At 51.8% G+C, this 15338-nt stretch overlaps 1 protein-coding gene across 6 annotated transcripts in view; it reads right to left on the bottom strand.

Moving 5' to 3' along the window:
- The window catches only part of LOC143166536 (ankyrin repeat and fibronectin type-III domain-containing protein 1-like), a 269972-nt gene that overhangs the window by 192288 nt on the left and 62346 nt on the right, over positions 1 to 15338 (bottom strand). The window lies entirely within an intron of this gene.

Below are 15338 nucleotides of genomic sequence, written 5' to 3'. Positions count from 1 at the left end.
GAAATCTTCCCTTCGCATTCAAAAAACACCCAAACAGAAAATCTTCTTTTCTCGCTGCCCAGTATACATATCTGAGTCAACTATCCAGCAGCCAACACAGAAGCCAGACCCGCACCAGTTCTCATCTCACGGGCAGTGAGCAGCAACAATCCGCCGCTTCCTTGCAGCAGGACCCTCTGTCGCGCAGAGCCATGTTTTTAGCAGGGGAGAGAAGCAGCTGACACCACCGAGGGAGGCAACCATTTTAGCGGAGAAGCCTGAGCATTGCTGCACAGGACAGCCGAGCCCTGTGCACAGTCCTCTCCCCACCCTGCACAGCTGCCGGGCAGCTCCTCTCCACCACCTGCAAGGTGCTGCTGCCATGTCCTCGCCTGTTCCCAAGAACATCCGTGGAGCACAAGAAGTTCGGACAGTCCTGGTCCTGCCCTGGGGACCACACAACCATGCTCGTTACTTTTTAACCATTTGGGACCAGAGAGGAGGCAGCAGCAACCCCTTCTGCTGCCTGCACAGAGCACAGCTGGTATCCCCTGTGCAGGAGGAGTTCAGCCATGTGACATCTCTCTCTCCCCAATTCAAGCCAAGCCTCCACAAAACTGTCTTCATGCTGTTAAAAGGTAACAGGGGCTGAAGAGCAGAGGATGATAGCTGAAAACAGAGCATCTTTTATCTGGCTGTGAAACAGTTTCAAAGCAAAACAAAAACCAAAACAGCATTCAGCCTGCAAGTTCAGAAAAGAAAAAAAAAAAAACAACAAACCATGTGAAGATATAAAAATACCTTGCCAAGCTCAGCTGTGAGCTGGTAAATACCATGATTTCCACCAGCTGGTTTGCAAAAGCTTCCTCTCCTGCCATCTCTCCGGCTTGAAGTGCATCTCTCCAGCAGGGGCCATCACCCAAGCACTGAACAAAACACAGCCCGACATCAGGGGAATAATTGCTTCTGTCCCTGCAAAACTGCATTTCAATTAGGACGGGTGAGACAGGCTTCAGGGGCCGCCAGGAGGTCACATACCCCATGTGCCACGAGACACAGGGAGAGCCTCATCAGAACATTTCAGAAGAGCTACTTGGAGGAGAAGCATTCAGCATCCATTGCCCCCTACAAGTCCAGCTGTGCCCCGAGACCCAGCCCTGCTCCCAGCACCCACCCTGCTGGGCTAGGGGCCAGTTACCAAATTTCCCAGAAGGCGGCCAAAAGTCCTTTTTGTGGCAGCAGCTGCCTCCTGAGCCCTGAGCACTCCGGTGTGCGACAGCCAGTGTCACACCCAGCGACTGCCAACACTACCGACAGCCTCTTGCCCACCAGGCATTTTCTCCGTGCTAAAGACCTACTGCCGCTCTGCCAGCACTCGTGCCCCGGCACCACCGACACCATCCCATGAGTCCAAGCTGGTCAACAGGCAAAGCCACCTCCGGCCAGCCAGCCTCACACACTGCTTCAGGGAAACAAGGTAAAAAAAATACTAACATTTCACATCAGCAGTTCTGAACCCAAGCACTGTGGCTGTGTTTTATAGCAACACTTCCATTTCAACATTTACTTAAATGTAATTGTTAAAAAGGGAAAAGAAAATACTTTGAGGCCAGGCACTGCCGTTCATTTATTCGAAGTATGTTGGTTTCTTCGTTAAAGGAACCTTTTTTCTGGCTCCATTGCAGCCAGCGAACCAAATCCCCAGCCAGCAGGGAGCTCTCCCCCGTCCCCCACGGGGCTTTCCCTAGCTCACGCACACCCCGCGGGGGCCCTCGCCGGCAGTCACCCTGCCCCGACCAGGCCCCAGTGCACAGACACGCTCTGTCCCTACGATGCCACAAGACCATCCCCCTCCATGTCCCACAGGGGAGAGGAGCCCTGGGCACGCTCTTGCCCACCTGCTACGCTGACCCTCACACCATTAACAGGGGCGAAGCTGGCACCGGGCGCTTGGGAGGGCTCTGGCAGAGATGCCCAGACCTGCTGGAGTTGCACCTCCTCAACAAAAACAAAGTCCAAAGACAGAAGGTCCCCAGGGCCAGGAAAAGAAGCAGAAACACTTACGGAGCGTGAACATTTATCCTGCTCACAGAGCTCTCTCTGATAAATGGGGAAAGAGGGCAGACAAAGGTGAACGCATGAATCCCAGCACGACAGCGGAGCAGGCGAGCATCCTCCCTCCCAGCAGCTCAAGAGCGTGACCTGCATCCTCAGAGACCAGTGTTGCGAACACCCCAGGGTCCCCATGCCCGTAGCCAGGCTCTGCCGTCCAGGCACCTGCAATGCTGAGAGGACAGCCCAAAGGCATCTGGGATGCTCCGCAGGGAACACAAAAGGTTCACGGACCACTCTCCAAAAGAAAGAGGGCTGATGCTGCACTTATTAAGAAGGCTATTTTAGACGAATTAGGAAGCTCGCCTAAAGAACTTGCACACTGAAACTCAGCTCACAAGCAGGATGCAACCCCCCTAGGGACACACCAATGACTCAGAGGCAGGGGAGGGACAGCAGAGTGTGTTTGGGACACAGCCGCTGTGCAATGGGCACATTAAGTCGGAGGACAAACTGGCCCAGAGAAGAGCAATGCAGTTCCTTGCTTTAAATGACAAACCTTTCAGTTCCACATCATTATTAACCATACACTGATGTTTAAAGGTGGGGGAAAGCAGAGATGAGAAGGGGTTATGTGACCTGCCAAAGGCTGGGACAGAGCAAAAACCTCCCATTTCCCAGGTTCACAAGACACTGAACCACAGACGTTGTGCCCTGGCTCCTGCTTTTCTTCTGTGGCAATTACTCATCTCCTGTTTGCCCTTGAAAAATTTCAGAGACAAAAGTTAATGAAGCGCAAGCAACACAGAAGACAAGCATCCTAGCTGAAATTTTAAAAGGTTGGCTAACTTGCAAGATAAATACATAACTGCCTCCTTTGCATTTGCAAACACCTTCCAGGGAGGATGCAAAGGGGGTCTAGAGTGATGCCCAGCACCACAGCCACCTCCAGCACCCACTGCCCTCCTCTCACCAACCCTGCACCAGCACAAAATCACCAAGGCAGGACTGGAGCTGCCCCCCCCAGCACAGCACAGTCCCTCCCACTGGCTGCATGGCCAAACTCCTGATCCTGTTCCCAGTCTCATGACACAGGGCTGGTCTCCCCTGTTGCTTAAAAATCCGAGTCACACGATGGAGGAGACAAAAAGCCGCTGAGATCATCTTGGAAAGGACACTGCTGCTCCTGACAAACACTGGGGAGATGCTTCAGGCATGAACTCTACGTGCTCCAGCACAGAAAGCATAAAGACACTCGAGACATCTGTCAGGGCTGCTCGGTTTGTTTTAAATCCTATAATTTCTGTAGCGTGACCAAGTTTTCCAGCACTTGATGCTAACAATGGCAAAGCTGGCCTATCTCTGACTAACAACCCCTGGCAAAAATAATTATTTCATATGTTTTGGTCAGAAAAATACATTTATAATCATAGGCTTGGACAGCATATTGTTGTTTTAAACCCTCCTGGGCACCACCTTTCATCCAGAGCCTTAGGCTGGTTTTAATTTTCCTCTGAAGCACCAGAACATCAGTAGCACAAGAGGCAGGTCACCACCATGGTCAGATGGACAACAAGCCCATTAAACAAGACAGATTTTTATGCTTCTGACATGTCACAGTAACATCCCTAAAAAAAATGGCTTTCAATGAAGTAGTAATCGATGCTGCGAGGAGCTGGCAGCAGAGCTTTCGGCAAGGGCAGGACCCCCCGCAACAGCTGCTTGGGGCGGGCGCTCGCTTCTGCCCTCCCAGGCTGGGGGGGTTAATGGGTTTTATCTGTCTTGTGAGGGAAAGAGCAAGGAGCAAATAGCCCCAAAATACCAGAAAGGAAGCCCACCCCCTGGTCTTCACAGCAGGGTGTTGATCAGCTGCCCGGCTCAGAAGAGCAGCCCCGGCCGTGGGAGCACGGATGCCAGGCAGGAGCAGTCAGGTACAGGTTTCCTTTGAGGCAGGCTCAGGTCTCGGTCCCAGCCAGCCCCAGGGCCTTGCTGCACAACATCACCAGCACGGAGGGCAAGAAACTGCCCCTGCAGGGCTGGGCTGCAAGTCTGTCCCATGGGATGCAAGGGAAGCAAAGCCCAAAAGCATCCTGTTTCTAAGGAAGAGCCTGGGCACAGCTTTAGCTGCCAGGCTGTCTGCGAGCAATTTCAGCTCAGCACGCGCAGAGGAAGGCAGGGGCTAGTTCTGCCAGGGGAAGCATATACCTGCTGCTGCCCCTCAGGAGAAAAAACAGCCCCTAAAATCCTCAGTTTGAATAAGCTCCTGCTCTCCCTGCCTCTCTCTAGAAAAGACTAACATTAAAAGCCAGCACAGCTGCTTGCTTCAGGGCCTCGCCACACACATGCACCAGGGGGGATGAATCAACACACACCTGCTGAAATCCACTTACTTCTCCGGTGCCTCTTCTCTCTGCAGTGATCAGCCCTGCAGCCAAGCACTGGGGCTGCGCTCTCCTTTCCTCCCCTGCACAACCACTTGTACCTAATCAAACAGCACCACAAGGGGTTAATAGCACCGTTAGTGTGAATTGCTTTTATGCTTCAGTCACAGGATGTATTTTCTCCATGCGTTCCCCGATAATATTCTCCTACCGGCTGCTGGGTGGTTTGGGCAGGAGCAGGCTGAAGCCGTCCGCACCAGAGATCACAGGAGGATGAAATCCCAAGCAGTCCAGCCCAGCCGACAACAGAGTGGGAATTTCCTCAGCAGCAAGCCCTCCCGAGATAAAAATGACCTCTGTTCCTTATGAATATAGATGTGATACAGTTTTTATGTCTTTGGAAGGTCATCAAGGTGGTAGGAATAAATAACCCATGAGTTTCTATTGCTCCAAGTGGCAACCCCTTGTAACCTTGGGGGTGCCAGCTGTGGATGTATCTCTGGAGACTTCTATAACATGCACCAGGACGGAGTCCTTCCATTATCTAAATTTTAGCTATTCTTTAAAGCAACAGAAGAATGCACTGAAGCTTTCCAGTTTTTCACAAACATGGATTTGCCACCAGAAAAAGATGTAACGGAGGTGGTCACCTGAATTCTGTGCAGAAGGCAGGCAGCAGCAGGCCCGGAGCAGCTGGTCAGCATGAACGCCAGCTCCGGTGGCTTCGAAGCACCAAACACCCGTGGAAGCACATGGGTGCTCTAGGCAGAGGTGCCCACACTCAGGGGGCTGCCTCGGGTCAGGCTCTGCTCTGCTCCCCCCATGCCAAAGTGGCTGCCATAGCCAGCTAACCAGAAGGAGCTTATTCCTGCCTGCATTCTTTCCCATCAAAAAATGCAAACTAAAAATATTTTGCATAAATTTGTATAACTGCCAACTATTCCTACAGGAGAAAACATAGAATTTTTGGGGGAAAAAAATTAACTTTTTAATTATTAAAGAAAGTATTCTGGTCTTCCCATTTGAAATACTCTAAACAGAAGTCTCCTTTTTTCTTTCTTCTTCTTTGAAATGTTTCTGCCTGGGTCCAGAAAAAGTCTCCTTTGTCAACCCACCCCCCCTCCCCTTCCTCTCCAACTCTTCAGGAGCCCCGTCTCAGCCCACCTCCTGCAGGAGAGCATCAGCTGGATGTTCCCTCAGGAGCAGCCCTCTCATCCTGGGGTAGCTCTTCCCCCAGCAAGGGGTTTGAAGGAGATAACCCACTCAAACTTCCCCACAGGAGGGTGCTGGGCTGGGCACATCGCTGGTCTGTCTCCGATTTCCCATCCTCACATGGGGGCCAGGTCAGGGCCTGTCACTTTTAGGAGGTCCTTCAGCATCCAAGGACAGGTGGCTGTTTGTAGGACAGGTCCTCCCCTGCTCAGCCTCCTGCACCAGGGTGCTGAGCATGCCAGCGGGGCGGTGGATAGATGATACTCTGCGCTCAGACCCCTCCAAATCACAATGGCATCTCCTCCCTGCTCCCCAGGGCTCTGCCCACTGTCCCCACAGGCACTCATGGGCTCCGCGTGTGCCATTCAGCTCAACATCTCCTTGAGGCACACAAGGGCACAAAGCCCCTTCCCTTCACCTGCAAAGGCAAGCGATGCCGACGCAGCTAGGTATCTTGACGGCTGTTAGCAGGGCAGCCAACACCCCCATAGCTCCCCTGCGCCACAGCAGGGCCTCCCTCAAAACCCGCTCCCAGCTGGAGAGCAGCATTTGCTCCACGAGTGGAGCAAGAAAAGCCCCTCATGCCACACAAGCCGGGAGCTGGGCTGCTTAACAACCCACACACACCCCAGGGGCTGCCCTGAGCGGGCAGGAGCAGGCTGAGAAGGGCAAACAGGGACAACCTCCATTCAGAAATCTTCCCCTTGCCAGCCACCACTTTTATTAGAAGCTGTTAAAATTCACATCCGCTGTCTGAAATCACTTCCTTCCCCTTCTCCGTGCGCAAGTCCCGGTGTGTATTGCTGGTGCTTCTGTTTCCTACCTGCACACCCACCCAGCTCTGACTCAGTGCCAAAACAGTGGGTGAATTAGGAATCAAACAGTCTTTCTAGCAACCATGACTCACGGGCCAAGGCTTTCTGCTGAAGGAGAAGTTTTCTGTAGTCATGCTACATATGTAATTCCTCTTACTACCAATATAACTTCCCCTTCCTCCCACTACCCCATCCAACTACCATTCCAAAATAAAGGATGACTATCCATTTTTTTCTGCCTAATCTAGGCAAAGATTAGCTTCAGCTTGTGCAGAAAATAGTCAGCTCCCAACCTCATCTCCTGTCCCAAAGATCAGCTTTAAAAGGAGGCCAGAAGCTAGGCATAAAGGAAGAACACCGGGTGCAAACCACATCACTTGGCTTTAGATAAAACATGGCCCCAAAACCCAAAACAATGACACCAAGAGCTCAGGCGTGCTTTTCCAGCCTGTCAGATCCAGAAAGCTTGAATTTCCCAGCCAGCTCCCAGGCCCACAAGTGCCTGTGCTTTTCATGGGAGAGATCTTAAACACGCCTCTTCCTACAGCCACAAGAGCAGGCTTTTGAGGAGCATCAAGAGGCAGAGCGGACCAGAGAAGCAAGGCACACCTGGCTCTGTCCACACCACTTCCCCCTGTTAACATGCTGGTGCCCAGCCCCACGACAGTGCGAGAGAGGAGGGAGCCAGCAGCCCACTGAGACCAGGAGCGCTGCAGAGCTGTGGCCAGGTTACTAGGTGCTGGAACTGGAAAGACATCCAGGCGTCTCCCAGTGCACAGAAACCTCCGTGCGTCAGGTTCTGGTGGAGAGGCCCCTTTAAGGACAGGTTTGACGGGAAGAGAGATTTCTTGTCCATGCTGCTCCCCAAGCCCCTTCCTGCTAGATCACAGCCACAGTGATGCAAACAATGGGGGAGAGCAAAGCTAAAAAGCCTCTTTAGGTTTAACATGCAAAGCCCAGGCAGCTCATTCAAGCAACAAAAGCTAAATGTCATTTCCTCCCGTAGCACTGCCACTCTGCTCACAAAACAGAACCATTTACATCTGACAGCTTGTCATCTTTGTGAGACACTGGGGATACAGTGCTCCCACAGCCTGGGGAAAAGCTGACACAGAGGAGAGGGGAGGAAGACATGGTCCTTCCCCTCACCGTGCACCACCAGCACGGAGGGTGAAGGAGGCAGCTGCGAAATGCAAGAGCTGAAAGGCACTGGTCACCCCAACAGCCACAACCACACAGTGCCGCGATGCCAGACGAGGTGGGAAAGAGCAGCAGCACTCTCAACTTCAAACAAGCTTCACCCAACCGCACACAAGCTGCGTTTGAGGACAGCCATCCATCCAGCTGGGCAACCCAAGAGCACCCTGCGACCTGCCACCGAGCTCCCCGATGAAGCATCTCCCCATCTGAAAGAGGCTGAAGTTTTCAGCTCCAACTCCTAAAGCTCTTCCTCCTGTTCTTGCACAGCCACGCACACAATACTGGCTAAGTTGTAAAGATGCTGAGTGTCTGCTGCCTGCCACAGTTAACAGGATTAACAGGCGCTCGGCACTTCTGCAAAGCAGGCCACGGTCTGAGTCACTGACACTGGATTTAGGACTCTATTTCCAGCTCAGCCTGGTTAGGCACCAGCACAGAGCATTTCCACACAGTAACGATGGACATCAATTTTTTTTTTTTTTTTAATAGGTTACAATGATCTGTTGCAGCAAAAATGCTAATCCATGCACCCACACACATTTTCCTGCTGGCCTCCCAGCAGGCAAGGAAGGTGTCATAGCTGGGAAGTTTGAAATACAAGTGCTACCAACACCTTATTGCCTAATTGCAGGTGGAAACTTCCCACTTAACCCAAAACGCTTCCACGATCCTTACTTGTTTTCTCTTTTAAAATGTAGGTATCTTTCCATATTGACGTGTCATTTGGAAGCAGAAAGGTTTTGTTCAAAACATGTCAAAAACAAAGGGGGAAAAGTCAGTCAAACTATCAGCCATGTATGAGAGGTCCTCAGTGCCCCTTAGAGGTGCCTCTTTGGGGAAAAGTTTTTCTATGTGTTAAAAGCCTCTCACCCAGCTCAAGCTATAGGATACAGTACTTGGGAAAAATGGTCCACGCACATTTGCAAGACTAAATGCTGCAGGTGGGTGCACAAGACACGCCCAAGCATCCCTCGAGGCTGGCAGACAGACGGAGGCTACCCTGGAGCTCCAGGCACTGCCCCGACGCTCTGCACACCCCGACTGGCTGCTTGCTCCATCCTACCAGCTCTCACTCCTACATGTGTTTAAAACAGCCAGCATTGACTAAAATCTCCCACACTGAGACTTGGAAGGAGTGGGCTCAGTCCCCAGCACTGTCCCCCATGCGATATTAGGCAACAAGTCCCTCCCACTGTAAGAGAAGATCAGGTTCGTGACCACCTGAGGAACCTGAACATCCGTAAGTCTATGGGACCTGACAAGATGCATCCCAGAGTCCTGAGGGAATTGGCTGATGTAGTTGCCAAGCCACTCTCCACGATATTTGAAAAGTCATGGCAGTCAGGTGAAGTCCCCAGTGACTGGAAAAAGGGAAACATTGCACCCATTTTTAAAAAGGGTAGAAAGGAGGACCCTGGGAACTACTGACCTGTCAGCCTCACCTCTGTGCCTGGGAATATCATGGAACACATCCTCCTGGAAGCTATGCTAAGGTACATGGAGGACAGGGAGGTGATTCGAGACAGCCAGCATGGCTTCACCAAGGGCAAGTCCTGCCTGACCAACCTAGTGGCCTTCTATGATGGAGTGACTACATCAGTGGACAAGGGAAGAGCTACGGATGGCGTCTATCTGGACTTGTGTAAGGCCTTTGACATGGTCCCGCACAACATCCTTCTCTCTAAACTGGAGAGGTATGGATTTGCTGGACGGACTGTCGGGTGGGTGAGGAATTGGTTGGATGGTCGCATCCAGAGGGTAGTGGTCAACGGCTCAATGTCCAGATGGAGATCGGTGACAAGTGCTGTCCCTCAGGGGTCCGTATTGGGACCAGTACTGTTTAATATAGAATCATAGAATCATTAAGGTTGGAAAAGACCTCTAAGATCATCGAGTCCAACCATCAACCCAACACCACCATGCCCACTAAACATGTCCCTAAGCGCCTCATCTACACGCCTTTTAAATACTTCCAGGGATGATGACTCAACCACTTCCCTGTGCAGCCTGTTCCAATGTTTCACCACTCTTTCAGTAAAGAAATATCTTCATCAATGACATAGACAGTGGGATCAAGTGCACCCTCAGCAAGTTTGCAGATGACACCAAGCTGAGTGGTGTGGTCAACACACCAGAGGGACAGGATGCCATCCAGAGGGACCTGGACAAGCTCCAGAAGTGGGCCCGTGCAAACCTTATGAGGTTCAACAAGGCCAAGTGCAGGTCCTGCACCTGGGTTGGGGCAATCGCAAACATGGATACAGGCTGGGGATGAAGGGATTGAGAGCAGCCCTGCCGAGAAGGACTTGGGGGTACTGGTGGATGAAAAGCTGGACATGAGCCAGCAATGTGCGTTCGCAGCCCAGAAGGCCAACCATATCCTGGGCTGCATCCAAAGCAGCGTGGCCAGCAGGTTGAGGGAGGGGATTCGCCAGCAGGTTGAGGGAGGGGATTCTGCCCCTCTGCTCCGCTCTGCTCTGGTGAGACCCCACCTGGAGCACTGCGTCCAGCTCTGGAGCCCTCAGCATAAGAAAGACACGGACCTGTTGGAGCGGGTCCAGAGGAGGCCACGAAAATGATCAGGGGGATGAAACACCTCTCCTATGAAGAAAGGCTGAGAGAGTTGGGGTTATTCAGCCTGGAGAAGAGAAGGCTCTGGGGAGACCTTATTGCAGCCTGTCAGTACTTAAAGGGGGCTTATAAGAAAGATGGGGTCAAACTTCTTAGCAGGGCCTGTTGCGGTAGCACAAGGGGGAATGGTTTTAAACTAAAAGAGGGGAGATTCAGACTAGATACAAGGAAGAAATTTTTACAACGAGGGTGGTGAAACACTGGCATAGATTGCCCAGAGGGGTGGTAAATGCCCCATTCGTGGAAACATTCAAGGCCAGGTTCGATGGGGCTCTGAGCAACCTGATCTAGTTGAAGATGTCCAAGCTCATTGCAGGGGCCTTGGACTAGATGGTCCCTTCCAACCCAAACCATTCTATGATTCTAACACAGTGCCACTGCGATACACCCCAGGATGATGCACAAGGTAGTCATGCTCCAGTGATGGGGACTCTTGCAAGGCTGCATTGTAAGCCAGAGGTGGAAGATCTGCTGCCATTTTTATCTCTCATGCTGTGCGCAGCTAACACAGGATTTGTCCCTTCAGTGCAGTGTTCCAGCCCCAAAACTTGCCAGTTCCTCCTCTTCCCCATCACGACCGCGTGCTTGAACATAGATGTGCTGCCAGAGCTGAAGAGATATTTTTAAACACCCAAAAACAACTAAGCACAATCCTGCCAGGAAAACATTGCCCACTACCCCTCCCCACTCACCCACCTCAAAGCCCAAACAACTACAAAGCAAGGAACATGGATCAGCATATCAGTGTGAAAAATACCCCCAAAAGGAGGGGAGGTAACAGCTCCCTGAGCAGCTCCTCGGTCCAGCCCCCCACGAGGCCCAGGATGGGCTCAGACTCCAGTGGAGCAGCAGGGACACCCGGACCCACCTCTGCTCCCCCTGTGAGTGCAAAGGCGGAACATCACCCGGAGCACCATTCCTTCAGCTGGAGATTATCTGATGACATGGTCAAAACAGGCTGGGCAAGTTGGAATTTTTATGTAATTTAATTCTTACATAATTTAATTTAATTTAATTCATTGCTAATTAACATCAACTTCTAATCACCGATTCAGGTATTGAGAAAAAAGGCACTGAAACCTAAAGCAAACACCCTGCCTGCCGGCTCCCCGGTTCAGCACAAGCCAAGCACCTCTCCTCCCCATTTCCCAAGCTCAGTTTCCCTGGGTTTCACCACAGGTCACACCACTGTCCCCGTCCCCCCCCCAAGCCAGGAAAAGCTCCTCTTCTGGAGTCGACCGAGGACACAGGCTCTTCACCCCTTAGGTTTTCAGGGGTCTTCAGTTCTGCTGCCTCCAAGGCCGAAGGTCTCCCCCAGAGGGGGACGCAAGATCTAAAACCAGGCACAAATCTCTCCTCCCTCTTCCCCCATCCTGAAGATCTTCTTTTCCATAACCAGGTCATGGATCTCCAGGTAAGCATGTCAAAGCCCCTCTGGGGGGCCATATGGGGCTTTGGAGACCATGGAGGAGGGGAGAGGTGACAGCTATCAAAGAGGGAACATGTCATCAGCCTCCAGAAGCCATGTGAGCAGATCTAGCCAAAAATGGTACTGGGCCAAGAGAGAAAGCCACTAAATCAGCCTCCGAGTTTGTGCCTAGAGGACAAAATGCCTCCCAAAAGCCACCCCTGGACAGTATTTGGGATTTTTAATGAAGTGCGAGTTTTAACTGCTGTAAGTCACGGCTCCCACAAAAGGACTGGCATTCTTGGGGGGCTTCTGCTCGTCGGCATTGCATTCAGGCCAAGATCAACTCCAAGAGTCTCCTTGAGAAATTCTCCAAAAACGGTTAACTCCATCAGATGATGCCAGATCCCTGTCCTCCCAGAATTGCTGCAAGCGCCCAGGATCTCAGCCCAGGACTATGCCAGGCTAGCTTGCTGCTAAGCAGCCCTGGCTGAAACCAGCAGCCTGGAAAGGTGCCAGCCTGCTTCCGAAAACTTCAGCTCGCCCTGGAGCCTCCCTCAGCACACACAGCGGAGCAAGGCTGTTTTCTCAGCCCAGTTACAAGATAATAGCCTTCTCGATTTTCTGAACCACTTTCAAAAGCTGCAGGAGCCCAAAATTAGTTGTCCAGCCCTTTCAGTTTAAAAATAGCTAACTAAATAGATGAGCTATTTTGTATAACCTGTCTTTTCCTTTCATTACTCCTCCGTGCCAGAAGCAGATCCTCTCTACTTGTCCCGCCAACATGCAGAGAGCTGGGCATGAGCACCTCAAGGCTGGCACCATAAGCTAATACAAAGAACAAAACACCTGAACTTTAGCAAGCACCCCCACCAGCCCCTCCTGCCTTTTGCCCATGGGCACCTGCATACAGTGCTGCAGCCTCTGAGCTGCAGAGAAATCAACCCCTGCGATGATCCAGGCCTTCATCCTGCACAAAGCCGTACAGCTCCAAAACCAGTCAAGCTGAGCGTTTGGTTCATCCATCAATCCTTCTACCAGACTGAAAAAAGTTACTGCAAATAAATCACTTACACACTTTCCTGAGATTGGCTCTGCCTGGTATGTTTACGTTCAATCACTACACCAGTACAAGCTGCATGCTGGGGACACTCTGGTCCCCAGCTTCTCACACTTGGAGCCTCCCATCCCCCAGCCATCTGACTGTCTAATTGATTTAATAACATGGGGCAACTATGCCACAGCACCGCAGCAGAGCATTCGTCCTCCTGCTGAGCACAGCTGGCAAGTCTCAGGTTGGAAAAGCCTCCAGCTGACATAACAGTGAAGGTGTAAACCACAACATAGCTCCATGCCACAGGTCACGGCAGAGCAGGAGGGCATGGGGCACGTCAGAGGCTGAAGAGCTCCTGCAAGCATCATGTTTGGCTAATAGCACCTGAACATGGGGAGAGATGATGCTATTGCTGGGCTCCTTTTCTGTGCACAAGCTTGAGCCCACAAATTCCCAAATCCAGCAGACTTACTCAACCCACCTCATACGCACCCGCTTTATCTGGAGGCGTAGTTTAAAAATGCAGGCATATTACTTAAGACCATAACTACACACCTGCTAATATCTGTTAGGTCCTATGAGAATGCGTGGGACCACTATATTTAGAATTTAATAACTCCAGTTAGTGCATCCTCTTTACTGCAGACCTGCCTATGTTTGTTTGCTGTGGTCCCAGGGGACTACATGGCTTTGGCAAGTGCAGTGGGAGCCTGGCTGCCCTGAGCCATGCAAAAGCCAGGGCAGGGCTCCAGTGGGGTCCATTAGACATCACACTGCTGAGCCTGGGATGCAGGATCTCTGGTACCTCCATGCACATGGAAACGTGGGGTCTGAGCATCTTATTTCTTCATTTAATTTGCCTACTTTAGCACAAAGGAATTAAATAAAACCAGGAAGTTGCTCATCAGAGCTAGAAAAAGCACTGTCTAGAGAAAGGACAGGGTCAGACAGGGCAACAGATGCCTTTCGTTTGCTTTCGGATCCCAGCCATGAAGCATTCAGCTTTCTGGATGCCAGCAGCCAGTTCAGCTTGGGTCAGGGGTTTCAACTGGGGCTTCTCAATGTACAGACACTGGAGGGGAAAAAACAGGCAAAATCTCAAGTAGCTTGGGTGAAAAGTGACACTGATTTCAAAAGCATCCCATGCTTCAATCAACACTTATTTTTACTTCCATAATCAACCGCGTGCAATCAAGGGAACGGGCTCAGTATCTGCAGGTGCACTCGAGCCCTGTTGCTGGGGGAGTCAGGGGCACCAGGAACACTTCTACATGCTCAGAACCAGCCCAGAGTAGCTCCCCTGGAGCAGCTGCATGGCACAGGGGGCAAAACATGTGAAGGAGCAGGGAAAGCACAGCTCCTGGCATCTCAAGCTTGGCCACACTGGACCACCCGGGCACATGGAGAAACTTCTGCTTGGGGGAACCATGTCCACCAGCCCCACACAGAGCAGAGCTTTGACAGGCAGCAGCCCTGACAGCCGCGACTGACGCATGGTGAGCCACACTCCTGCACGAGGGAAGCACTCAAACATATCCATACCCAGCATCCCCCCAGAAAATTTTGTACCTGAGCTACACACCAGCAATGCCACTTTTGTGGCTAATGCCCCAGAGTTAGGAAGGCACCATAATATCTCCCTTTACATGGGAAACCACCCAACTCCCCCCAAAACACAAGATCCAGGACTGTAGCACCCTGTGCACGGGGGATCAATAGGGTGCAGAGCCCCAGGAGCACCTCCTCGTCTCCCTCATGCCAGGGAGAGGACGAGACATGGCATACACTTGCTCTCCACGTGGCGCTCAGCTGCACACCAGTAAGCCCCAGGGACGTGGTATACTCAGCAGCACCCAAAGAACCAACCTTCTTCACATCCAGCTCCGGTGGGTGTGCACCGGCACAGCAAAAACCTCGGGGCAGAAACCAGGATTTCTGCCCACAATACTGAGAAGAGCAGAACAAAGCTCAGCCATGAATGTTTCTGCATTTCTGGAGAAACTATGCTGTGCTTTGAGCGAACGGGGAAGAGGCGACCGTTTCCTGTAACCACTGAGCAAAGAGGGGAGACAGTAACAGCACGTCACGTCTCACCGTCTCAGTAGCAATGCGGAGAGCAGCAGGAGGGGCCCAAGCGACAGACCTCCAACTTCTTTTTGATCCACACAGATACTTTAATAACCTTTACAGAGTATGAGATGCTTAACAACCAGGAATGAAGCTGAGTGGATATCTTGGTGCTATTTTTTTCCCCCCATGAGTCCCCGCATAGATCCATACTCCTCCAGAAGCAGGGAGGCACCGTGTGCAGGTCAGTGGGAGGATGTGGGGACACCCACTGTTCAGGCTGGTAACCCTCTGCCCCACCATGAGCCCTCACAGAGTGGAAAAGCCCAGAGCAGCATCAAGTGCTAGCCATGTCCTACAAGCTGCTCATAATATCCAAGGAGAGATAAGCCACTCAGGCACAGAGCAATTTTCTTAATTGCAATAACTGTGTTTACATTGCAAAACAAGGATGCGTGCACCCTACAGCTGGGGCTCGCCTTGCTGCTCCCCATCGTGACCCTGAGCACCCTGACAGCAGCACAGTCCCAGGGGATTTC

This window comes from Aptenodytes patagonicus, chromosome 13 (assembly GCF_965638725.1).
Source record: "Aptenodytes patagonicus chromosome 13, bAptPat1.pri.cur, whole genome shotgun sequence".
Lineage (NCBI taxonomy): Eukaryota > Metazoa > Chordata > Aves > Sphenisciformes > Spheniscidae > Aptenodytes > Aptenodytes patagonicus.
The sequence above is the reverse complement of the archived record's forward strand: the minus strand, read 5'-3'. Positions and strand labels throughout refer to the sequence as shown.